Source organism: Diceros bicornis, chromosome 7 (genome assembly GCF_020826845.1).
Source record: "Diceros bicornis minor isolate mBicDic1 chromosome 7, mDicBic1.mat.cur, whole genome shotgun sequence".
Lineage (NCBI taxonomy): Eukaryota > Metazoa > Chordata > Mammalia > Perissodactyla > Rhinocerotidae > Diceros > Diceros bicornis.
Genome location: NC_080746.1, coordinates 826173 through 853890, shown reverse-complemented (window position 1 = coordinate 853890; position 27718 = coordinate 826173). Strand labels below are relative to the sequence as shown.

Here is a 27718-nt window from a genome sequence, read left to right as displayed (position 1 = left end):
AAAGAGAAAAGGCTCAAGTAAATAAAATTAGAAATGAAAGAGGAGAAATTATAACGGATACCATGAAAATACAGAGGATTATAAGAGAATACTATGAGAAATTATATGCCAACAAATTGGACAATCTAGAAGAAATGGATAAATTCTTAGACTTATACAACCTCCCAAAATTGAACCAAGAAGAAATGGAGAATCTGAATAGACCAATAACAAGTAAAGAGATTGAAATAGTAATCAAAAACCTCCCAAAAAATAAAAGTCCAGGACCAAATGGCTTCTCCAGTGAATTTTACCAAACACTCAAAGAAGATTTAATACCCATCCTCCTCAAACTATTCCAAAAAATAGAGGAAGATGGAACACTTCCTGAATCACTCTATGAGGCCAACATCACCCTGATACCAAAACCAGACAAAGACACTACAAAGAAAGAAAATTACAGGCCAATATCACTGATGAACATTGATGCAAAAATCCTCAACAAAATATTGGCAAACCGAATACAACAATATATTAAAAAGATCATACACCATGATCAAGTGGGATTTATACCAGGGACGCAGGGATGGTTCAACATCTGCAAATCAATCAACGTGATACATCACATCAACAAAACAAAGAATAAAAACCACATGATCGTCTCAATAGACGCAGAGAAGGCATTTGACAAGATACAACATCCATTTATGATAAAAACTCTCAATAAAATGGGAATAGAAGGAAAGTACTTCAACATAATAAAAGCCATATATGACAAACCCACAGCTAACATCATACTCAATTGGGAAAGACTGAAAGCCATTCCTCTGAGAACAGGAACGAGGCAGGGCTGCCCACTCTCACCACTCCTGTTCAACATAGTACTGGAGGTTTTGGCCAGAGCAATTAGGCAAGAAAAAGGAATAAAAGGAATCCAAATAGGTAACGAAGAAGTGAAACTCTCACTATTTGCAGATGACATGATTGTATATATAGAAAACCCTAAAGAATCTGTTGGAAAACTATTAGAAACAATCAACAACTACAGCAAAGTTGCAGGGTACAAAATCAATCTACAAAAATCAGTTGCATTTCTATATGCTAATAATGAACTAACAGAAAGAGAGCTCAAAAAGATAACACCATTTACAATTGCATCAAAAAGAATAAAATACCTAGGAATAAATCTTACCCAGGAGGTGAAGGACCTATAGAATGAGAACTACAAGACATTATTGAGGGAAATCCACGATGACATAAAGAAATGGAAAGATATCCCATGCACGTGGATTGGAAGAATAAACATAGTTAAAATGTCTATATTACCTAAAGCAATCTACAGATTCAATGCAATCCCAATCAGAATCCCAATGACATTCTTCACAGAAATAGAAAAAAGAATACTAAAATTTATATGGGGTAACAAAAGACCCCGAATAGCTAAAGAAATCCTAAAGAAAAAGAACAAAGCAGGAGGCATCACAATTCCTGACTTCAAAACATACTACAAAGCAATAGTAATCAAAACAGCATGGTACTGGTACAAAAACAGACACACAGATCAATGGAACAGAATTGAAAGCCCAGAAATAAAACCACAAATATACGGACAGCTAATTTTCGACAAAGGTGCTAAGAACATGCAATGGAGAAAAGAAAGTCTCTTCAATAAATCGTGTTGGGAAAACTGGACAGCCACATGCAAAAGAATGAAAGTGGACCATGTGCTATCGCCATTCACAAAAATTAACTCAAAATGGATCAAAGACCTGAAGGCGAGACCTGAAACTATAAAACTCATAGAAGAAAATATAGGCAACACACTATTTGACATTGGTTTTAAAGGAATCTTTTCGGATGACATGCCTACCCAGACTAGGGAAACTAAAGAAAAAATAAACAAGTGGGACTTTATCAGATTAAAGAGCTTTTATAAGACAACTGAAACCAGAATCAAGATGAACAGACAACCAACCAGCTGGGAGAGAATATTTGCAAAACATACATCTGACAAGGGGTTGATCTCCATAATATATAAAGAACTCACACAACTGAACAACAAAAATCAAACAACCCGATCAAAAAATGGGCAGAGGAAATGAACAGACACTTCTCCAAGGAAGAAATACAGATGGCCAATAGGCACATGAAAAGATGCTCAACATCACTAATCATCAGGGAAATGCAAATCAAAACAACACTAAGATACCACCTCACACCCGTTAGAATGGCTATAATCACCAAGACAAAAAACAGCAAATGTTGGAGAGGATGTGGAGAAACAGGAACCCTCATACACAGCTGGTGGAAATGCAAATTGGTGCAGCCTCTATGGAAAACGGTATGGAGATTCCTCAAAGAATTAAAAATAGAGATGCCCTATGATCCAGCCATCCCACTACTGGGAATCTATCCAACGCACCTGAAATCAACAATCCAAAGAGGCTTATGCACCCCTATGTTCATTGCAGCATTATTCACCATAGCCAAGAAGTGGAAGCAACCTAAGTGTCCCTCGACTGACGATTGGATTAAGAAAATGTGGTATATATATACAATGGAATACTACTCAGCCATAAAAAAAGACAAAATCGTCCCATTTACAACAACATGGATGGGCCTGGAGCGTATTATGTTAAGTGAAATAAGCCAGAAAGAGAAGGACAAACACTGTATGATCTCACTCATATGTGGAATATAAACCAACACATGGACAGAGAAAACTGGACTGTGGTTACCAGGGGCAGTGGGGGTGGGGGGTGGGGGGCGGAGGGTGAGGTGTGGGCACAAGGGGTGAAGGGAGTCATATATATGGTGATGGACAAACAAAAATGTACAACCCAAAATTTGACAATGTTAGAAACCATTAAAACATCAATAAAAAAAAAAATAATAGGACCGGCCCCGTGGCGTAGTGGTTAAGTGCGCGTGCTCTGCTGCTGGTGGCCCGGGTTTGGATCCCGGGCAGGCACTGATGCACTGCTTGTTAGGCCATGCTGTGGCAGCCTCCCATATAAAGTGGAGGAAGATGGGCACAGATGTTAGCCCAGGACCAGGCTTCCTCAGCAAAAAGAGGAGGATTGGTGTGGATGTTAGATCAGGGCTGATCTGCCTCACAAAAAACGAAATAAATAAAATAATTAAACACATGATAAAAAAAAAGCACTATCACAGATACCTTAAAGAGAACTAATGGAAAAGAATATTCAAATCCTCAGATAGGTTTATCATCAAATGAGGCATTGAGGGGACCAGGGGGCACTGATCAGAGCAGAATCCTAAGAGAAGAGTTTTAAGTCAGTTTCAAATGAGGTTAAAACTGGAATGAGATAGTATTTTACCAGTTAGCTGAAACCATAAGCATTTTCCTGACCTTTGAGAGTTTATTTGCATATAAACTCTACATGTGGGGTAAGAGAGGGCTGATATTGTTTAATTTCTTTTTATTATTCAGCACTTTGTAATAGATGTGGCTATTCACAATTAATAAATATCATAATTTGGAGAGACCCAACTTTCAACTGCCTGATATTATCAATTCTTACACAAAGCTAGAGTTTTAAAGATCAAATTTCATTCTAGTTACCTGTCAACTAGTCCATTTATATCAGAAAGTTGCTGAGTTTTAGGAAAATACTTCAAAACACAAATTTTATATGTAATTTCAAAAGCAAAAAATTAGTCAAAAACTGGGTGGTAACCCATTTTGCTACCATATATTAATCTTTAACATGGGAGCAAACATTTTTTGAGAATATAATTGATATTTGCCTGTTTGTATATTGTGGAATGTTAAAGGATTTACAGTTTTAATAGTATTTCAAATACCAGAGAATAAAAAACAGAATTGTTTCAGTTTTATGAAATAGTTTTTCAGACATAGCAGATTTTCACAGCATATTACTTGAAAATAAAATAATCAGTTAGTGAGGTTTATGCAATGTGGTTTTATTTTAAACTTGCTCATTCCATAGGAGCATCAATAAAAGCCCTCCAGGAGTGGCTGACGCTCTTTCCCTCCACCTGAGCACCGGCTGCGTTTGCTTTAAGCATCAGACTCTCAGGCAACACCATAGCCCTCAACTCCGTTTAGTTGAGAAAAGGCTTTATGAGTCGTGTGTTTTTTCTAGGGGTATGGAGCTCCCAGACTTATTAACTACAGGGAGAGAGTAAGAGTCAGAACACATTCATTAAACTCCAGTGTGCTCAGGTGAGAGGGTAAGTACCTGAACTCACATCTGAAGAAGAACTTAGAGGATGCTTTCTGACTCTGCTTCGTGCCTCTGACTAAGCAGTCCTGGACATCCCCCTTATGGCCACAGAATAACACAGGCAGCCTTGATGGACCAGAAATCCTCCTATGTCCATCATTTGTACAGAGCAAACTGGCTTAAGACCTCTCATTTCCTGCTGCAGTGGTAATTTACAGACATACAGAACTGCCATCTAGTGACTAAGAAGAAAACAGCAAGGTGCTTTACATGGAGAATGAAATTGTAAGTTTTTTAAAGATTTTATTTATTTATTTTCCCCCCAAAGCCCCAGTAGATAGTTGTATGTCATAGCTGCACATCCTTCTAGTTGATGTATGTGGGACACGGTCTCAGCATGGCCAGAGAAGCGGTATGTCGGTGCGCGCCCGAGATCCGAACCCGGGCCGCCAGCAGCGGAGCATGCGCACTTAACCGCTAAGCCACAGGGCCGGCCCTGAAATTGTAAATTTTTTAACAGAGAACAGTGAAGCACTAAAGTTGGTAAAGTTGACACAAATTTGACACAATGTGGCACAACAAAGTTATAATAAAACTGAAAAATGTGTAGGTGAAGTAATCAGTTGTTCTCTATGCCTCTAAAATATGACTTGACATTTGACTCGTAAATAGTATAGTTTAAATATAATAGAATAACTTTGGAAATAAACTTCTCAAATCATCTCATCCAATGATGTTGGCAAGAGCTGGTATTAAATAGCCAGATGGTGAGTACCCATGTTGAAGTACCATTTTTATCACAGTGGAGAGAATAGGAGGCATAAAACCCAACAGACTGATGTTCAGATCTTCCCTCTTAGTCTTGATCAATTTTGTAAACATGGTCTTTTTTATTTTTGTTTTTATGAGGAAGATCAGCCTTGTGCTAACTTCTGCCAATCCTCATCTTTTTTTGCTGAGGAAGACCGACCCTGGGCTAACATCCGTGCCCATCTTCCTCCACTTTATACGGGACGCCACCACAGCATGGCTTGCCAAGCAATGCATTGGCGTGCGCCCAGGATCAGAACCTGCAAACTCCGGGCTGGCGCAGCGAAGCGCGCTTGCTTAACCGCTTGTGCCACCGGGCAGGCCCCTAAACATGGTTTCCTTTATCAGTTAATGTGAATTATAATAATTACTTTAAAGGATTACTGTAAGAATTGCATGAGGTAATACAGTAAAGGAACAGGTGTGGAGTGATAGTTAATTCTCCTGCCCTGTCTCTCTTCTATGAAACATACGCAAATCATCTAAGGAGAGAACTCGTCTATACAATAAACTTATGACAAAGAGTCAATGGCTCCAGAAGTAAGGGCCACCATTGTGGAGGGCTTAACCTCAACTGCTTCCAAATACTCTTAACTCTCAATTAATTTTATGTGCTTTCGGTCTTCCAGACACTTAACTGGCTACAAGGAAATGAGAAGGTGAGAAATTTAAATTGATCTATTTCAACCTTGATTGGCCAAGCTGTAACTTCAGGTGTTTTAAATCACCTAGTTCATCAGGTTTTCTGCTTATTACTATATATTTTACCATCGTTCATGACCTGAGAAAAATAGAAAATCATTATAATTTTACACACATGAATATATATCTTAACTATTACATCTGGACTCTTAATATACAGAGCAATGTTGTACATGTTTTGTCCTTGTTGATAGTACGGAATACTTTTGTCCAGGTTTTCTTTGGCATTATCATATTTAATGAAGAACTCAGTAATATATGCCCTGGAGATAAGGATTTAGAAAAATCTAACATACTATCTTAGTCATGCCTCAAAAAAAATGCTATAAAAATAATGAGAGGCTATTTTGAAGGCGCTATTTTTCCTAATTATTTCCAACTTTATGTCCCTTTAACTCTTTTTAATCATTCTGCTTCTTATTCGCTATTGGCTAATCATCTCACAGTAATTAAATAACCCTCAGCTGAGTCCACCATGCCTCTTCAAGTGCCCCAGGCTGATGTTGGTTTCAGCTCTGACAAAAAGAAGCTGGGAAAACCTGTTTTGTGGCACTATTCTTAAGGATATCTTTACTCTTACAATAATAGCTATATTTTTGAAAGGCTCCAGTGGATTATAAAATCAAGTACTCGACCCATGTTGTATCCTCATTTTCCCTCCAGGGGGAGCACAACTTTCATGTGTAATGCAGGGCTGCTGCTTTATTGTTTTTTCCTTTCAAGATATTACTTGTAAAACATGTCGACGTAAATAATCTATAATCAATCTATAAATGAAAATTGGGGTGAGTTCATTATGAGCCAACTTTTGAGGACCATGGCCCTGGGCCTTCCTTCCCTAAAGAAGGAAGGGCACCAAAGAAGTGGAGTGTACAGAACGGTTATATACCATCAAAGAGCATGTATCACATGAGATTGCAATGTCCCTTTCACAATAGCCACAAGATCGCCCTGCCAGATTGCCCTGCCAGAATAGCTATTGATGGACACAGTGGGGAGGGCGTGGCTGGTGTCCGGTCTGTTGTCTCCAGCTGGGTGGTCACAGGATCAGTGCAGCAGTCAAATCCCAGCCTAGGGAGAAATGCTTATCCTTAAGGAAATGCCAAGGAGGGGGAAGTTGAATCCTTATCTTAAGGGCATTTATTCTTCTCTTTGGGACATGGCAAAGCAGATACACAATGCAGGCGACAGGCCCTTCTGGAAAAACAAACCCAGACCAAATTAGTTTTACCCCAAATGGCTTCCTCATATGCTACAACATATCCTATTGCTTGCCATTTATTTATCATTTTCTCCCTTTTGATCTATAATTTTTTGATAGAAAGCATTGAATGATCAAACTATTGTCCCTCGGCCCCAGAGTGGTTGCTGCCTGCCCTGGGTCCCTCATGTCCCTCGGTGCCAGGCTTTTATCTCATTTATTTGCCCAGTTGTCCACCTTGGGGGGAATTAATTGGATATAGTGGACAGGAAAAGAGGGATATATATATTAATAGAGGAAGCATTTCATGGGTTTTGGATTAATTTTAGGTTGTTGCACAAACATTGTATCTGTGCTTTTTATGAATCCTTGTATTTACGCTATTCACAATTATAGAACAAGTACAGTAACAATGATAATAATTTAACATCTTTGAAAAGATTAGTGTAAAATGAGTTCTTAGGCATAGTCCTTATGAAAAAAGGCAGCTGGTCCAAGGTTGTAAGATCAATCGACCACCTCAGCTTTCATTACTCCAGCTTACATGACAGTCTCACAGCACTGAGTATAGAAAACAGCAATTAGTTTAAACATTATGGCTAGTACAAGAATTCCACGAAGTAATATAAATAGGAATTGCAATGCAGATGGAAAAAGGGAACCAATACCAGAAGGGAGCCAACCAAACAACTCAAGACCGGGTGCAGGCTCGCTTAAGGCCTTCACCTGCTTTTTCATGGGCTTTAGCAGAGACGACACATTGGAAGACTCGTCAGGTATGAAAACACAACATTCAGTTTGAATGATTGTACATGTACCACCTTGGGACGTAGTTTAAATATCTAAGGCCATTCTACTTTGAAGGACAGTCTTTTATTAAAGACATTTTAGTATTTAATAAGGCAATTCCTGCTTGACTGTCATTAAGGGCTTCTGTATGTGATGTGACATCCTTTATCCCTAAAAAAGGAACAAATATAGCTAGCTGCTCAGTGGTCATACCAGGGGAACATTGAATGAGCCCGTCTGGCCTTAAGCAGAGGCAGGTTGGCAGCAGTTGTCACTGTGAATCCTTCCTTGATTTAAGAGAAGATAGGGTGCAGTGTTTTAGCCATCAGGCCAGTAGTCAAGGCCAGAGATTTGTTCTATATAACCATTAAGTTATATTAAGAGCCACCCGATAAATGCCTGGACTTTAAGACCAGTCTGTTCCAAATCAAGCACCTTCCTTAAGTATGATAGTATTCTGAAAATCTTAAATGTAACAATTATAAAATAGGTATACAGTTTAAGCATAACAAAGGTTTAAATGAGTGGCTTTAAGGTTGGGAATACAGTCCTGGTCTGGAGTCTTGGGACAGCTGTCTACACCTGATGTTGTCTTCTTCTCATCATGGTTTGGAGATATTCGTATTGACCGGTTCAAGTCAGGTTTCAGAAATAGGAACTGTAACGTGCTTAGATGCAAAAGCCTCTTTTTAAAACAAGAAATGTGAATCCATGAGTCTATGTCTTTTGATTCTGCAGCGCACGAACTGGTTAAAAGTACCTGGTATGGTCTTTTCCAATAGGGCTGTAGAGTCTTTTATTTGATGTCTCTTCTGATAAATAAATGTTCTAGGTTATCATCCTTATGGTCTGGGAGGGCTCTGTAAAAAGAATCGGCTACCGACTTCTCATATATATATATATTTTTAAGCGTCTCAATGAGACCTTGACAGTAATTAAGATATTTTCTTTACGTGAAGTTGATCCATACATTTCTTTATCTAATTGCAAAGGCTGTCCAGTTATTATCTCAAAAAGAGACAGCCGATGTTTAGCAAAGGGCATGGATCTAAGATTGAGGAGCAGTAGTGGAAGAGCTTTCAGCCATGAGATGAAATGTTCCTGAAAGCTTTGCCAATTGAGTTTTGATTGTGCCGTTAGTTCTTTCCACCAATCCTGAGGATTGGGAATGTTAAGCGCAGTGGAAACGCTGTATCATTGGCCCAATATTACAAATAGACTAATTATTTGTCCAGTGAAATGAGTTCCCTGGTCACTATGTAACTCAGAAGGAATTCCCCAAACAGGAATTATTCTCTCTAATAGTAATTTACCTACTATTAGAGCCATTGCTCTTCTGCAAGGAAAGGCCTCAACCCAATGTGAGAACACGCAGTCATTACAAGATATATTTATCCTTGAGATGGTGGCATTTGGACAAAGTCCGATTGCTATACCTCAAAGGGTCCCTTAGTAAAGGGAAAGTGGCCTTGTGATTCATGTAGTAGTTTCCCTAGATGATATTTTGGGCATATAACACAATCAGTATAGCTTTATGAGCCACTGTGGGAGAAGGTTTTTAAAAGCATTGCTCTTCCCACAAAATTATCTTTTCAGGTGCCCAATGGGTTAATTGGTGTATATGCTGGAGCAGTGGCAATTGTGCGGCAATAGGTACTATGGGTTTTTTTATTGGGTGCAAACCACATCAGTGAGGGGGTGTCAAAAACTCCCCTTTTTGACTGCTATACCTGTTTCTCTTCTTTGGTGGCAATTTCTTTCAAGCCTGTAGAAAGAAGTCTTTTATTGGGTTAGCAGAGTTAACAAGAATTAGCAGGTGTGGGAGATCAAGATTTGGCCACCCTGAAATATATCTCTTTACCTCGATTGTTTTCTCTGATGGACATTTGACCTCCCCCACTAACTGCCTAAACAATTTGACATAGTAACGCTTTCCTGCAACAGATCTTCTATCTGATGGCTGTAATATAATGTAAAATAGATGTTACAATAGGAAAGACACCAACAAGCCCATCTTATCAGAAGTTCTGTCTCTCTGGTCACATTGTCTGGATGACCCTGCTGAGGAGTTATCAGACAAACATTTACGTTTATAAGGGAAATCTCCATTTGTAAAGGTATCTCTCTGTATTGGGAAGAGGGGGTATGACCTCATTTCTAGAAACTTATCAATGTGGAAGGTGAGGCCTCAAATCTGCATAATAACCTTACTCTTGTTTACAGAGCTTTAGTGGTGATCTCCTGTAACTGACATCCCCCACCCCCAACATCCTCCTCTGTCATTATGTAAAGACGGTATTTAAGATCAGAATTTCTGCTATTGTGTTGAGAAACGCAGTGTCCCTGGTTTCTCCCATGTATACATGTTATTATATTTGGTATTATTTTCTCCTGCTCACCTGCCTTGTTAATTATTTGGCCAGCCATAAGAACCTTAAGAGAAAAGGCAGAGGGTGATTCTCCCTCTTCCCCCACACAGGCATTCTCGAGGCTGGACAGAATATCCAGCTTGGTACTATCTTGCTTATCACTTAAGTAAGACCCATCTGTAAACCAAATTAAATAGAATGCAGTCGTGGTCCTTCCTCTTGTAATGTTGGAAGCAAGATGGCAGGGTTAAAATAGTGAGTAATATTTACCTACACAGTATAACCTAAGAAGTTTTATCATTTACTTGACAATGCTGCCCATGCAATTTAGCATACTTAACAAGTCTAATTAGTTTAGTATCTCCCTCTTTATAGGAAGAGAGAAAATTTTCTTGAGAATTGCCAGGGTCCGTTGAAAACTCTCAAAGAAAAAAGTTATTAGAAAGACTTTATTTAGGATATGAATTTTGGGGAGATTGTCAAAAATATAGAAGGGTTTTAAACACATGGTCAGACAAGATCAAGGAGTTGTTGCTCTTGTAGCAGTGAAACCATGCTTAGTTAACAAACAGCAGTTAAACATTCAAAAAGACCTTAATAGAGAAACCTCAGTCTTTTGAACATAGAAAATTACCTTAACAAAACAGATCTCTGTTCTTTAGATAAACTTAACTCAAAGGTGAAGAAAATATTTTTATGTAACAACCTCTATCAAGAGTAGATTAAGAATAGAATAGGGCCGGCCCTGTGGCTTAGCGGTTGAGTGCGCACACTCCACCGCTGGCAGCCCTGGTTCGGATCCCAGGCGGGCACGGACGCACCGCTTCTCCAGCCATGCTGAGGCCACGTCCCACATACAGCAACTAGAAGGATGTGCAACTATGACGTACAAGTATCTACTGGGGCTTTGGGGGAAGAAAAAAAAGAGTAGAATAAAATTATCTTTTTAAAAGGAAGAAGACCAAATTTGACTTTTGTACCAGGTTACTTTTGGTAATAAAAATCATTTACTTAATCGGATTTAGTTTAATCTTAGCCAACTTGACCATGTATAAAACTCCTCAGGGTTTCTCTTCAACAAACCTTCTATAACTTTTTGTTTACATTCAAAATTTGTGCCATGTGCTCCTTTTTTTTCCTTCTAATACTTTTCAGGGCAAATTTATCTTTCCTAACCAAACAAAAATATTTCCATTTTTCATATCTTCTTAATGAAAACACACATCTTACTCTCCTTGAATACAAACATATTTTTCTTAATTTTTTAGTAGCTTAATCACATATTAGAAAATTTTAACCCTTAGAAACATTAATTTTTAAGTAAAAACTAAGTAAGCAATTATAAAATTTCTTTTACCTTAGCATTTCGTGGCTTGACAAATTTATATGGACACTTTTTATAATTTTTGGAAACATGTTACTTTCTAGTACAATCTTTTAAATAAAACATAAGACGTGTTTACCAATAGACCCAAAACACCTTTTAGTTTTTCTGTGATAAGCCAAAAGTAGATAAACCTATATTTAGCAATCAATGTCTAATATTTTATCTTATTTGGAAATGACCTAGATACTCAATGAATTTTTTTTTTCTGAGGAAGATCAGCCCTGGGCTAACTTCCATGCTAATCCTCCTCTTTTTGCTGACGAAGACTGGCCTATCATCTGTGCCTATCTTCCCCCACTTTATATGGGACGCCGCCACAGCATGGCCTGACAAGCGGTGCATCAGTGCGCACCCGGGATCTGAACCCGAGCCACCAGCAGCGGAGCGCGCACTTAACCGCCAAGCCATGGGGCAGCCCCTCAATAATTATTTAGATTGCCTACAAGACTTTATGAGACATTAGATAATATTAGCCATCATTTACTATTTTTGAGACCAGTTTTGTAATAGAAATAACATCAATTTATTTGACGAATAAAAGCTGCATATCTGCATTATATCCAATGCTGAAAACTAACAAGCTTAAATAAGCTTTTATTTACCAAAGATTATTTCATATCTAGTTAACTGGAAAAACATTTGGATTTAGAAACAACTTTTGTAAGTGCTTACTTCAAGTTAATTGAATAGACCTCTTGATTTTGACCATACCCTCCGGAGGTAAAATATCACGCACATATAACATACATGTAGAGACACACACATAAAGAACAGACAAATGCAACAAAGATTTTATAGCCGCTGTTTTAGAAAATTTGTTAGTTTCTATCTGCAGAAATCTTCTTAACCATTTTTTTTTCTTTCAGTCTTAGGCCCCCTGCTGTCTTAGCACTTAGGCAAGTCTCCTGGGTTCAGAGGCCAGGCCACCCAGCCGGGAATGGTCCAGCAAACTCAGTTTCCCGCTTTTCTTTTATTTTATTTTGCTACAAATTCTGAACAATTTCTAGGGACTGTGTAGTGGGTCAAGAGTGTACTACTTGAGAGTGTTTCTCGCTAAAGAAAGGTCATAATCACTCTCTTATGTGCCTCAGTTTCTCCCGCCTGCAGTCTAGGTACTGCCGTGGGGGTTTGGAGCCCGGGTGACCAACCCTCCTGTGTGTGTCCCCGGATGGACCTGTGATTAATTAACATGAATGATAGTGGAGCTCCCTATAGGAGGGACCGTTACACGTCGTGGTGTTGGCCTCTGACACCCCCGTTGAGATTCTCAGTTGCCTGAGAATGCCTGAAAGGCCGGGAGGAGCAATGTCCCTTTTCTTTGGAGCTGAACAGATTCAATCTCTCATTTCTCTATCAAGAAGTTTAGTTCATACTTTATAGACATAATTCTTCCCAATTTTATGCCATATTAATAAGTCACCCTCCCCCATTCACTCCAAAATTTCCCCCTATGTTCCCTAGGCCTATGAATTCCCCTTTACATTTCTCTTCCCTAGGAATTGCTCCCTAGGTTCCTCTGACCTAGAGAATGTACCAGCACCCCCTTAAGACACCTAGCCTTAAGCCTTGAAAACAGCTCGAATAAACTCTGGACCGTCGACTTAAAATAAAGAGGTCCAGGTTTCAGGAGAACTCACTGAGGTCACCTGAAGAATGCAGTGATCTGGAGGACACAATGGGCCCCTATTGATACCCAATGCCAGTTCAGTGTAGATTCCAGGTGGTCTCTGGTGGGTTTCTCTGAAATCCTGCCATGACTACACCAACAAATGTCTACGTAAATAATCAGTAACCAATGTATAAATCAAAATTGGGGGTGAATTTATTATGAGCCAACTTTTGAGGACCATGGCCCTGGGCCTTCCTTCCATAAGGAAGGAAGGGCACTGAAGAAGTGGGATGTACAGAGCGGTTATGTATCATCAAAGAGCATGTATCACATGGGATTGTAATGTACCTTTTACATTAGCCACAAGATCACCAAGCCAGGTTGCCCTGCCAGAATAGCTATTGATGGACACAACAGGGAGCAGGTCTGCTGTCTCCATGGGCTTGGCTGGTGGACAGGTCTGTTGTCCTGGAGCTGGGTGGTCACAGGACGAGTGCAGCAGTATAATCCCAGCTTAGGGAGAAATGCTTATCCTTAAGGCAATGCCAATGAGGGGGGAGCTGCATCCTTATCTTAAGGGCATTTACTCGTCTCTTGGAGACATGGCAAAGCAGATACACAATGCAGGTGGCAGGCCCTTTTGGAAAAACAAACTCAGGCTGAATTAGATTTACCTCAAATGGCTTCCTCGTATGCTCCAATATATCCTATTGCTTGCCATTTATTTATCAAGCTCAGGGCATGTCTTTCAAAGAGAAATCATGGAGAATAGCATGAAGTAGTCACTTACCAACAGATGTCACTGTGGCAACAGAATATTAACAAGTGGCCATCAAATGTAACCATTTTCCCAAATATTGTATTTCACTGAATTAATCAAAAAGGGATTCTTCTTTCTTATACTCACAAATCTCAACTCTGAACTGAACACTAGAGGTAGCCAATTTTGAATAAAGACCTTTAACATCAAAGCCAGCCAATAGATCTTGTTAAAGCAAATCCAAACTTGGGAACACTTTGTTTTCAGTCACATGCAAATCCTCTCAAACTCAAGATAAGGTCCCAGTTTTCTGCAGATAGAGAAAAGCTTCTTTTCCTCTTTTTCTATTCAGATAGTACAGGGAAGAGCCCAAAAGATCTCCTGGTGGAACACAAACAGTTCTTTACATTAGAAATGCAGGCTGTGTTTCCTAGCTTCTTTTCTATAGGCCAAGCGAGACCTGCTGACCTGCCCAGAGGAGCAAACTTCTGGGCTCCAACAGTAAATAAGACTGTGTGCAGTTTACTACACCAATGAACTACAAAGATGTATCAAGAAATATTTTGAACACCCACACCTAAGCTCTCAGTTTCCCTCTGTCTAATTCCATGGCTACCTGAACTGAATTCATTCTCCATCCCCATCCCTTTCGTGATAGTTTTTATCTCCTTGAATCAGCATGTTATAACATCTAAGAGAAATTTATCAAAACACTTTCTTCAAAATAGCTAGCTGAAGTATAAAAGTTGTAGAGGATCAAGATTTTAAGATGAACGTGATGTACAGAGTAACTGTACTACAAAGTAAAAAGAAAATGAATGAGAACAATAAGAGAAGGGAGAAAAAATTGATAAGGAGAAGGAATATAATAGAGAGTAAAAGTAAGAAAGAGAGAAAAAAGAAGAAAGAAGGTGTAGGAAAGAGAAAGAGTCAGGAGAAGCATGAGAAATGGCAAAAAGGGGCACGAGCAGAGGGAAGACACCATGTTCAGAGCGAATGACAAGTCAACTGGCTTCTAAGCAGGGCTCAGGTCTAGAGTCACTGGGCTGCATTTGAGCACTCCACTCAGTTCTAACATCCACGGAATGACCACGCCTCATCCAAACTCTGACGACACTGATTACCAGCGCTGTCCTCTCCCGGGACCTGCTGGAGCTTTGGGAACTGCCTCTGTCAGCAGCTCTGGGACTGACAGGGTCCCCATTAAATATTCATCAACTAAGATGATGGTTTTTGTTCTGAATTACTTTTTTTTAATTTTATTTATTTATTTCTTCCCCCACAGCCCCAGTAGATAGTTGTATGTCATAGCTGCACATCCTTCTAGTTGCTGTATGTGGGATGCAGCCTCAGCATGGCCGGAGAAGCCGTGCGTCGGTGCACGCCCGGGATCTGAACCGTGATATTTTAAAAAGAATAGGGCCGGCCACATGGCTTGGTGGTTGGGTGCACGCTCTCCGCTGCAGGCGGCCCAGGTTCGGATCCCGGGGGCGCCCCTACGCACTGCTTTTCCGGCCATGCTGGGGTTGCATCCCACGTGCAGCAACAGGAAGGATGTGCAGCTGTGACATACAACTATCTACTGGGGCTTTGGGGGAAAAATAAATAAATAAAAATTAAAGTGTAAATAAAAAATAAAAAATAAAAAATAAAATGAATAGACACAGAGGTAAATGAAAAAGCATGGAAAGTCCACACATAGACCTCTGCAAATACAGACAAGTTGATCTTGGTCAAGACAATACATGCACTCCAATATAAAAAATAATAGCCTTTTAGGTCTTTAGTCTTTTAGTCTCTAGTCATCATCAACCATGGTGATGATACAAAAGGATTACCCTATGGAAATAAATGAACAAAGACACAAACTTTGCACCTTAGACATCAATTTACTCAAAATCACTCATCAACTTAAACATAAAATGCAAAACTGTAAAAATCATACTGGGAACAAGAGAAAATCTTCCTGATTTATAGTTTGATGATTAGTTTTCATATACAAGACAAAAAGCACAATCCATGAAGAAACTAATTGATCATGTGGACTTGGTTAAATTTAAACTGTCCAATCTGGGAAAGACAGCATTCACAGAGTGGAAATACAAACTCCTGATTAGGATAATACATTTGTAAAACACATATCTGCAGAAAGACCTGCTTGCAAAATATTCAAAGAACCAATCAAATACTGCAACAAGAAAACAAACTCCCCAAATTAAAATAAATAGACCAAAATATGAATAGACAAGTTACCAGAAATATATATATATACATGGGAAATAAGCAAATATAAATTTCTCAACAACAAGAAATTATTGGAAAATAAAATCCATTGTGCATTAAGAAAAAGCAAAATTAAAACACCAATGAGATACTCTACTCTTCTAGTAGAATAGCTAAAACCAAAAACTGACAATACCAATTACTGGTGAGGACGTAGGACAATAGGAAATCTCATTGATTGCTGATGGGAATACACACAGTACAACCTCTTAAGAAGACATCTTGCTAATTCTTGTGAAGCTAAATATAGTGTCACTATACGGTGCACCAATTGTGCAGCAATGTATTTCTCCAACTACTGCTAAAATATACATCCACAAACAGACCCCTAAGAACATCTAAAAAGCAGCTTTATTCACAGTGGCCAAAACCTAGAAGAAACAAATATGTCCTTTAACAAGTGAATGACACCCAAGCGTGGGACACTGAGTGAAGACACTTGAGGCACACATGGGTTACAGGCACGGGGTAAGGAAACACATGAGTTCAGACAGGGGCTAGAGGATCAGTAAATGAAAACACTGGTTGTCTAGATAGGCTGGAGGCACAGAGAATGTAGACAAACACGAGCTGGCATGGGCTGAAGCACAGCGGACAGGCATGCTCAGGCATGGAAACGGATGTAGACACATGGAATGAGAGAGACATGTGAGGTCTGGTATAAAATGTTGGCACAGGAGATAGAGACACTCGAGGAAATGTATGCGCTGCAGGTACATGAGAGAATGACATTAGTTGTCTGACATGGGTTTTAGAGAGAGGGGATGGAGACCCATATGGGTTGGCAAGGGCTACAGGAACAAGGAATGGAGACTTTTGAGAGGTGGTATGGACAGAGGGGAGAGAAAATCTTGACAAAACAAAAGGGCAGGCATGGGCTGCAGTCATATGAGATGGTGACACTCGACACAAGATATGAGCTTCAGGTAGAGGGATGGAGACACACAAAGGCTGGCATGGTTGCAGGCTCATGGGCTGGAGACGCTATGAGGCAGACATGGCTTGCAGCACAGAGTTTAGAAATACACTAGGGAAGACAAGAGATACCAGCTACATCTGTGTGTAGCCTTAAATGAATGTATGAGTATGGAAGAAAGACAGGAAATCCACAATCTCAGCTTCTGTCTCAAGAATTAAAAGAGAATAACACTGGAAAAAATACAGATAGGAAACAATAATAAAGATAAGAATCAATGAAATAGAAAAATACTAAAGAAATAAATCAGTCTAAAAGTTATTTTTAAAATATTAATAATGTTAATAAACCATTAGCAAAACCGATTAAGGAAAAGAAAAAGAAATGAAACACAAATGACCAGTATCAGAAATCAAATAAGAAGTATTCTCTACAGAGTGCTTAGATCTTAACAAGATACACCATTTTGTGAAATACTTAGCACTATGAATTAGACAGCAAAGGTCAAAATTCACTTTATAAAAAATCCATATACTGGGGCCGGCCCGGTGGCGCAAGCGGTTAAGTGCGCGCGCTCCCCTGCGGCGGCCCGGGGTTCACTGGTTCGGATCCCGGGCGCGCACCGATGCACTGCTTGGCAAGCCATGCTGTGGCGGCGTCCCATATAAAGTGGAGGAAGATGGGCACAGATGTTAGCCCAGGGCCGTCTTCCTCAGCAAAAAAAAAAAAAGAGGAGGACTGGTGGATGTTAGCACAGGGCTGATCTCCTCACAAAAAAAAAAAAAAAAAATCCATATACTGAAACTGACACACACAAAAAACATAACATAGGAAAACTCACATATCTACTAAATAAATTGAATTGTTAGATGGTCAAACCAACTAACCAACAAGAACAACAAACACTTTCCACAAGCAAAACTCTAGGTCTGGGATTATTAACTATTCCAGACAATAGAGGGAGGAAGGAAGGAAAGGTTCAGATTCCAGATTAGACTGAACACAAAACTAATATAATTTTATTCACATTGAATACAGTACAAAGATGATTCTTTACCACACAGGACCTCTGAAGTCATCTTTCCATTATACTACCCAATAAATTTAACCTAGAGAAGAACTGGAGAAAAAAAGCACAACACTTATTAAATATATATATATAATTTTTATAATTGTATTTATTTATTTTTTTCCCCCAAAGCCCCAGTAGATAGTTGTATGTCATAGCTGCACATCTTTCTAGTTGCTGTATGTGGGACGAGGCCTCAGCATGGCTGGAGAAGCTGAGCGTCGGTGCGTGCCCGGGATCCGAACCTGGGCCGCCAGCAGCAGAGCACACGCACTTAACCGCTAAGCCATAGGGCCAGCCTTATTAAATATTTTTAATATAGTAAAGAAACTGAGGTGATCTAAACAGAAGAGGAAAATGCTAATAGGTGACAATTACCATCTTCAATGTATGAGGAAGTCCAGAGAAGGCTAAATTTAAAAAGTGGATATAAAGTGAAAATTATTTAAATAACACAAAGAAAAATTTTATTATATGGCAAAGTAATATAGCAGACAATCAACCAATCAATAAAAAACCAATTAATTAATGTATATCATTGATTAGAGATATCAGAACTGATTTCTGGAGGTTGTGGAGTTTTTGTCCCTGGAAACTTCTCAGAAACCAACATTAAGCCATTTGTCCTGGATAGACTTTAGACTTTCTCCTGCTGGGGCTCAAGACTCCTTCAAGTTTCTTCTGTAATTTTAATCTACTGCTAAATTAAATGAGAGAAGGCATGGTGAAGTCAAATATGAGTGTGGTCTGGGGGGGTTCATTAGAGGAGTGGTGGAGAAACAGTAAATACACCTGGGATGCCGTAGGGTTCTGAGAAGCAGAGCAATAAAAGTCTGTAAAGGGCTTGAGACATATTAGGTCCTCAGTAAATAACCATTGTTATCACTAATAATTCGTTTCCAATAGTGTAGATGAAAGAAAGTTGGCTATTCTGTCAAAAAAATCTTCCTCAAAAATGTCTTAATTGAGTGAAGATTAAATAATCAAAGCTGGCTTTGTTTTTAGTATTCTTTCCTAGCCAAGTAGGGGTCGAGGGAAGCAAGCAAAGTAATTGGGCAACACTTAGGAGAGTCATAAACCTTGAACTCAGAGTAATCTTTGCTTTAGTCTCTGAAAATTCAGGAGCCTCTATATCCAAGTGCCAACACATTCAAGTTGTTGGTGAATCTTGATTAAGATTTTGATAGTTTTGGCTGTCTGCTCAAGCAAAGCATCCTTTGAAACCTAAGGTTTCTAAGCCGGTGGTTCTCAATGTGTAGCTGGTCAGCAGTATCACCTGGGAAATGATCAGAGATGTAAATTCTTGGGTCCGCTATCCTACTGGATCACAAATTGTGGGATGGGCTCAGCATTCTGTGTTGTAGGGGACCTCCATACGGTTCTAATGCACACTGGAGTTCGAGAACCACTGTCTTAGGAGAAGCCAGTCCTAGGTACAACATAGGGTTAGCAAGGATTCCTCTCTCACGAGGGCTTCTCCTGAGGCCCCATGGACAAAATAAGGATTCATTTTTATGGCCATAGGAAGAAGTATCGGCTCAACTCCAGGTAGCCTTCTTCAGGAATTTTTCCAATATGACCAGGAGCTCTGAAATTTGGATTCAAAAAAGAAAAAAATATAGAAAATTGGTTCAACGTTCAAGAAATTTTCCTGCTTCAGATTGAGGGTGGAGAAGTAGCTGAAATAGAGAAAATTTTCCCAGAACACTGATCTATCATTTCTTGATGGAAACCACTGAGTTCTTTCAGTGGAACTAAACAATGACCAGGAAGGTTATGGTTAGTCTGATGTGTTAGAGGAGAAAGAAGCACAAAGAGGGAGGAAAAAAAAAAAAAAAGGAGAGAAGAAGAGTAAGGAAGGGAGATAGAAATAGCAACCGTCACTCAGAGGTAGTGAGAGGAGGGGGAAAGGAATAGAAGATGCAGAGGGAGAGAAGCAGGTGCCACTCGGTAGGAAACATACCTATTGACACTGTACACGTGTGGCTTTCATAGAAAGGTGTAAGGTTTCTGAAAAACAAAGAAAATAAAAACAAATCCATCCAATTTAGTAATTTGTCCTAAATATTAATTGATCAGTTCTGACAATCACTCTGATGTCTTCCTTCTCCTTTATTTCATCCATGTCTCAAATTCTATGTCCTCCCCTTGTCTAAGGACTCAGAAACACACCACAATTCAAACTGTCACAAGGTGAACCCTTTAAATCATTTCAACTTCTTCCTTGCCCTTCTGCACAAAATAGATGCCCTACGTGTTAGCTTACCCTTCGGTGCCTTTCAAAAAAACTTTATTCTTAAAAGTAGAGTTTTAGATTTACAGATTATTGAACAGATAGTACATAGAGCTCCATACACTCACCGCATTTCCTCTCCCCTCTCTCCCAAGCCCCATCTCCCCTATTAATACCTTTCATTAGTATGATACGTTTGTTATAATGAATGAACAATATTGAAACGTTATGAACTACAGTCCCTAGTTTAAGGGTCACTCTTTGTGTTGTACAGTTTCATGGGTTTTGACTCATGTATAGTGACATGTAGCCACCATTACGTACAGAACAGTCTCACTACCCTAATAATCTTCTGAGCATCATATTAGCTCTTAGTGGCTTTTTAAAATATTAACAGTTGTCAGAATAACGTAAATTTTTACGATGAAAAATGCTTCACAGGTGCTAAGTTTTGTTAGTCTCCCTCTTATGATCACTATTAGAAATAACGAAAAAAAATGAACTCCTATATAAATAGCAAAAATCACAGAATTTTAAAGATAAAAAATATCTGGAAGATTAGGAAATCCCACATTCTTCAAGACCCTGCTCTCCAGTCTCTCAGCTTTGTGTGTCATTTATCTGCTGACTCCGCTGAGGAGAAAAAAAGCAATCAATAAAGAAAAACAAAGCAAAAAACAAATTTTGGTTCTAAGTAGTCCTCTTGAGCCCAAGTTAATCAAGCATGGATTCTCTATTATTGCCTATTTGCATCAGGAACATAATTATTAGCTAGAGCCTAATTTGAGAACATTCATTACGAATGAAAGATGTCATATCTAAGAACAGAATGGAATTCACTAAGGCTTTATTCTTGGGACATTTGTAGGATTAAGTCAGGACATGCTGTGAGAGTGATAAATAAGTTCTATATATTTTTCTTCTCCAAGACCATGGATTTCAGCCACACTTTATACCCATGTACTTTGCAACAATGAAAAACAATTAAACACTGACCTTGAATATTTTGCCCTCAGACTCATTAGTCTTTAAAATATAAATTAAGCAATTTAAATCTAGATGAGTGAAAGACTATGGAGACTTCTAGAATGTCACGTTAGGTTCTTTAGAAGTGAAGAATTGACTTTATAAAGCATTTCTATTCCTGTCATACCTTGACAATAGTGCTACTGTGACTCTGTTTTAAAGAGGATAATGGCAGGCTTTACTTTAATCTGCACCTTTTTGTTTTAAGCACACTTACTTAATATTTCTCAGTCTCTTGAAAACTTTTATCATTAAGCTCAACCTTCATTTAAATCACCAGACCTATTTGATGAAGGTGACGTGAATATTTACTTGCAAACTCCTCAGAAAATTACTAATTTAACCTTACTTCAGATGATCCATTGTAGAACTCAAACTGGATTTCCCAGGCCCTTCAAAACAGCTCATAACTCTGTGTTTGTACATTTATTTGGGAAAATATTATCTAAGGGTAATTATTCTTCCCAAATGCTTTCTTCACCTCAAACAGCAATACTTCCAAAGTGTCGGGAGAAGAGGGAGAATCTCCCTCTGCCCTTTCTCTTAAGGTTTTTATGGCTGGCCAAATAATTAACAAGACAGGTTAGCAGGAGAAAATAATACCAAGTTTAATAACATGTATACATGGGAAAAAGCAGGGACACTGCGTTTTTCAACACAATAGCAGAAATTCTCGTCTTAAATACCATGTTTAGCCAATGACAAAGGAGGATTTTGGGGGGGGTGTCAGTTACAGGAGATTACCACTAAAGCACAGTAAACAAGAGTAAGGTTTATTATGCAGCCCCAAGGCCTCACCTTTCACATTGATAAGTCTCTAGAAATGAGCTCATCCCCCTTCTTCCCAATACAGAGAGTGAGATACCTTTACAAATGGAGATTTCCCTTATAAATGTAAATGATTGTCTGGCAACTCCTCGAAGGGTCATCCAGAGAATGTGGCCAGAGAGACAGAACTTCTGATAAGAGGGGCTTGTTGGTGCCTTTCTTATTGTAATCTCCATCCTACATTATCTTTACAGCCATCATGATAGATCTGTTCCAGGAAGGAACCACCATGTCAAATTTTTTAGGCAGTTAGTGGGGGAGGTCAAATGCCCCTAGAGAAAACAACCAAGGTAAAGAGATAGATTTCAGGGTGGCCAAATCTTGATCTCCCACAGTCCTGCCTTTGAAACTAAAAGTTTCACAGTCCTTTTGAAACTTAAAGAAGTTTCATAGTCTAGAAGCTGAGTTGGTAGGCTGTTTTATCTCACTGAACACATTTTTTTTTGTCCTGATAATAGATCAGTTTATTAAGTTTATTTTGGAAGGTGGTGATGCAGGTGGGCTCTCAAGGTTATCCTTATATTATGGAAGTAAGCAATCAAGTATTTAATGGAAGTATTTTTATGTAAACAAAAAGAAAAACAAGGTTAATGGTTGGAGCAAATTGTAAACCAGTTTCTGAGGTCAGAGGACAGTCACTTAAGATGATTTTTAGATGTCAGCGTCAAAGTATCTCTTGTAGTTTAAAATGTCTCTGATGGTGTCGTCAGGTCATCTCTTAAGTTTATGTCAAGTCTATCAGCTTCAGTTTGTAAGGCTTTAGGAAAAAGAGCAGGTTCAGTTTTCAGTGATTTTAAATGAATATGATGGAAAAAATTAAAAACGTTAGTTTGGACATCTGTAGCCAGATATTTTAGGAGACTAGAAGAAATCAGGATCCAGTCTAGTCAACAGATATAAAACAAAAACCTTAAAAGACAATTAACAAAACTAGGATCTAATATCTGCAAATGTATATTATAGTTTTTACTGAAATATAATTTTTTTAAAATCACCCTCATTTTTATTAAGATAGCCAAATTAAAACTAACTAGTTTGTAAAATAAGTCTAGTTCCAATAGAGTTGGCCCAATTATTTATATAAGTACAACAAGAATAGCAATTGATCACATAAGCTCTTTTAAATCTGCTTTGTTGGATATTTTTATAAAGAATCTTAGATTGAACTTTAAAGGCCTCTCCAGGCCAGGAAAGCCAAGTCAAGGATTTTGTCATCAGACTTCGCCTGTAATATCTACAGATTTGGGTGAATTTTTTTTTTTGAGGATTTTTCAAAATATTTTGAGGTTTTCTGTACCTGCTAGATAAGTGACATTTTTTACTTATCTTGGTAAGTGTTGCTTGGAACATAAGATACCAGGCCAATAGTTGTACGTGGCTTTATTCTATAAAGTCCAATCTTTATTTTTCAAAAGCTGTATGGTTATATCGCAAATATGATGTTCTAGTCACAACCTTGGTAATATAACCAGTGTTTCTAATTGTGTCTTGTTATAAGGAGAACAGATTCTTATTGAACTTACGCAAATAACTATATTGCCATGAAAACAACAGTATTCACTTACTAAGAGTTTTTAAATTTGAGGGATCAGATAGAGAGAAAAAGATAAATATTTTAATTTTACTTATAAAAGTATCATTTACCAAATTGTTATAAGTCATAGTTAGCTCAGGAGAAAAGAGAAAAAGGTTTTTTTAAATCTGAAAAAACAAAACATTAAAAATTCAGTAATATTTCAAATGAAAAATCATAAAAATTATAATCATCTTTATCAGTTTATTCAGTCCTGTGTAATCTATTTTTGATCCCAATCTTTTTGTTAGCAGCTTTATGAACTTATCAGTTTTTCCATTGGATTTCTGTAATTTTTTTTTACCCAGTTCAATTTTATGATCAGAAAGTTTATCAGAAGCCTGTACTTCAGTGTAAATGTCAGAGTCCTTTTTATGAATTTTTTGAAGTTGAAACATTTTGTAAAAGCATTAGAGCAAAGAAATAAGTCTGTAAACAACAAGACCTCAAAATGGCAACTGACAGAGAAATTTGGTTAATTTTGTGACATATAACACTTTAAAATAATAATAACCAGAATTATGACTGATTATCAGGACAGATCAGCATTTCAGTAATGTTATATAATTTTAAAACACCTATGTCAATAACATTTTCCCACATAATACCACCTAAGAAGGTTTATCATCACTTGTCTGACAATGTTTTTTATGTAGTTTAACATACTGAATAAGCCTAATAAGTTTAGTATCTTTCTCTTTATAGGCAGAGAGTAAATTTCTTTGAGAAGTTCCAGGGCCCTTTGAAAATTTTTAAGGAAAAAAAAGACTTAAGATATGAGTTTTGGTGGAGCTTGTCAAAAATATAAACGGTCAAAGCAAACAGAGCATTAACAGTCTAAAAAGCCTTAATAGAGAGACTTTAGTCTTTTGAACACAGGAAATTATTTTAACAGTTTTTTTTTTTTTGGTAGATTTACTCAAAGGTAAAGAAAAATCTTTTATAACCTCTTTATCAAGTTTAAGCAAATTATCTTTTTACGAGAAATTTTAATTTTGCACCAGCTTACTTCTATTAAAACTCATTTACTTAATTAAATTCATTTTAATCTTAGCCAACTTGACCATGTATAAACTCTTTTTCTAGAATTCTTCTTCCACAAACCTTCTATAACTTTCTTTTTATATTCAGAATTTGTCCCATGTCTTTCTTTTCCCTTCTAGTACTTGAGGACAAATTTATCTTTTTTAATCAATCAAACAAAATATTTCTATTCTTTGTTCCTTTTTTATATATCTTATTTTTCCTGTACACAGACATATTTTTTTAATTTTTAGTAGCTTCAATCATATATATTAATTAGAAATTTTAACCCTTATAGACTTTGACTTTTATGTAAAAACTAAGTAAGCAGTTATAAACTTTTTTTTATTAGCATTTTGTGGATTGGAAAATTTATGAACACTTCATAACTTCTGGAAATATGTTACTTTATAGTACAATCTTTTAATAAAACACATGTTTACCAATAGACCCAAAACACCTATCAGTTTTCTTGTAATGTAAAGCCAAAAGTAGACAAATGTACATTTAGCAATCAATGTCTAATATCTTATCTTATTTGGAAATGATGATATTCAGAGAATTTTTATCATAAAATTTAGCAAAACTCTAAAGTTTTAAGTCACCAAAAAGAGTTTGGAAGCCGTAACCACCATAACACATAATTATCGTTTAAAATTCATCCAACATTTATCTTTTTCACAACTATTTAGTTACTTATTCTCAATAATTATTTAGATTGCTTACAAGACTTCATAAGACTTCAGATAAAATTAGCCATCATTTAAATTACTATTTTTGTTAACCAGTTCTGTAATAGAAATAACATCAGTTTTTTTCTTACAAAATTTCATGTAAATTTTATCACCTCTTATACCTTTAAACATAGTTATCATTAAGACTTTTATCAATAGGTCTTGGTCTTATAATTTTGGACAAGGGAAGCATTCCCAGTCAGACATTTTAAAACATACTCAGGCAAAGTTGATGTAACCTCTATATAAAATTAGCTCAAACATTCCAACCTTTATAATCTTATCAACACTTATACTTTTACATGTTCTCAATTTAATTGTAACCTGAGTCAAGGTCTTAAGGCTAGTCAAATTTTTCCATTCCTTTTTTCTGGCCTTTTCTTCGGTACCAATTAAACAATTATGTGAGAGCTCTCAAAACAAATTTTTTTCCCCCAATTTAGAAGTTTTTCCAATCTAAAGGATCCGTCGTCTGGCCATTGACGAGTAGGATCTTCTTTTGTATATTTATTCTCATAGTGACTCGAACCAATAAGCCTTTTTAAGGAAAGACCCGGAGGTAACTTTCCACGTTTAGAATAAATCTACCATGAACGCAAGAGGCATCTCTGGTGAGGGCGTAGATGATGTAACCCCCATGATCCACAGAATTCACTCCCAAAGATATTCATAAAACGTAAAGACCTTCGTTGCACAGGCGGTAAGGAGGGTGTAGTGAAAACGGCGTCTCCGGTCTCCCACAATAGTGTGGGACGCCTCCAGTCACAGACCCGCTAATCTGTGACACTGGGCAGGCGATACTGGAATGGGATTTTTCCAGCACTAACAAGCAACGAAGTTTAAGATGACAAAAGCCCTTATGGACTGGGCCCTTGATGACAAACTCCCCTGAGAGCTTGGCACAGCCGGACAAAGAGACAGTTCGGAACCCCAGTCTACTCGACTGGCCACCAAGGTGCACCCCGGTAAATGTACCTTCCGTATGGTGGAGACCAAGGAGAATATTCTCACTGGTCACAAAGCCAAGTTTTCTCAGGACACAGAACAAGACAGAGACTACTCTGGGAGGAAAAAGGATCAAGATCAAAACCAAGAGTACTCTACCAAATTTAAACCAAAAGTCACTAAAAGCACAAGAAACTAGTTTCCCAAATATTTTCTCCTGCCAATCTAAATTTAGAAAGAGAAAAAATTCTCACCATTTCCTTCCGCCGGACTCCGCAGATAGAGATTCCGGGAGGCTGACACGGTAAGAAGCATTACCTTTTGCCGGCTTTTGTCAGGCGTTCCCGTATCTCATCATCTGCAGTAGTCCAGGGAGAAGGCAGGTCTTCCAGCCAGAGAAGGTAACTTGCCAGCCAGTGTTGCTCCTGGCGACTACGCCAAAACTCTCGAGAAAAGACGGAGAATCTCCCTCTGCCCTTTCTCTTAAAGTTTTTATGGCTGGCCAAATAATTAACAAGACAGGTTAGCAAGAAAAAATAATACCAAGTTTAATAACATATATACATGGGAAAAAGCAGGGACACTGCGTTTTTCAACACAATAGTAAAAATTCTCATCTTAAATACCATGTTTAGCCAATGACAAAGGAAGATTTTGGGGGTGGGGAGAGTCAGTTACAAGAGATTACCACTAAAACACAGTAAACAAGAGTAAGGTTTATTATACAGCCCCAAGGCCTCACCTTCCACATTGATAAGTCTCTAAAAATAAGCTCATCCCCCCTCTTCCCAATACAGAGAGAGAGATACCTTTACAAATAGAGATTTCCCTTATAAATATAAATAATTGTCTGACAACTCCTCACAGGGTCATCCAAAAAATGTGGCCAGAGAGACAGAACTTCTGATAAGAGGGGCTTGTTGGTGCCTTTCTTATTGTATTCTCCATCCTACATTCTTTACAGCCATCATGATAGATCTGTTCCAAGAAGGAGCCACCATGTCAAATTTTTTAGACAGTTAGTGGGGGAAGTCAAATGTCCCTAGAAAAAACAACAAAGGTAAAGAAATAGATTTCAGGGTGGCCAAATCTTAATCTCCCACAAAAGTTTTAATGAAAATGTGGCCGATTTGCTGAAAACCAAGTGAGTTGTTTGTTTTAGCATGCCAATGAGATTAAGAAATAAGTATTTTAATTATTGTTATTGATTACAAATATCAGAAATTAAGAAAACAAACTTCTTTGTCCAAAGACATTTCTGCAAGTGAAAT

At 38.0% G+C, this 27718-nt stretch overlaps 1 protein-coding gene across 2 annotated transcripts in view; it reads left to right on the top strand.

Moving 5' to 3' along the window:
- The window catches only part of LOC131408219 (ral-GDS-related protein-like), a 137419-nt gene that overhangs the window by 67124 nt on the left and 42577 nt on the right, over positions 1 to 27718 (top strand). The gene's annotated exons all lie outside the window — the stretch shown is intronic.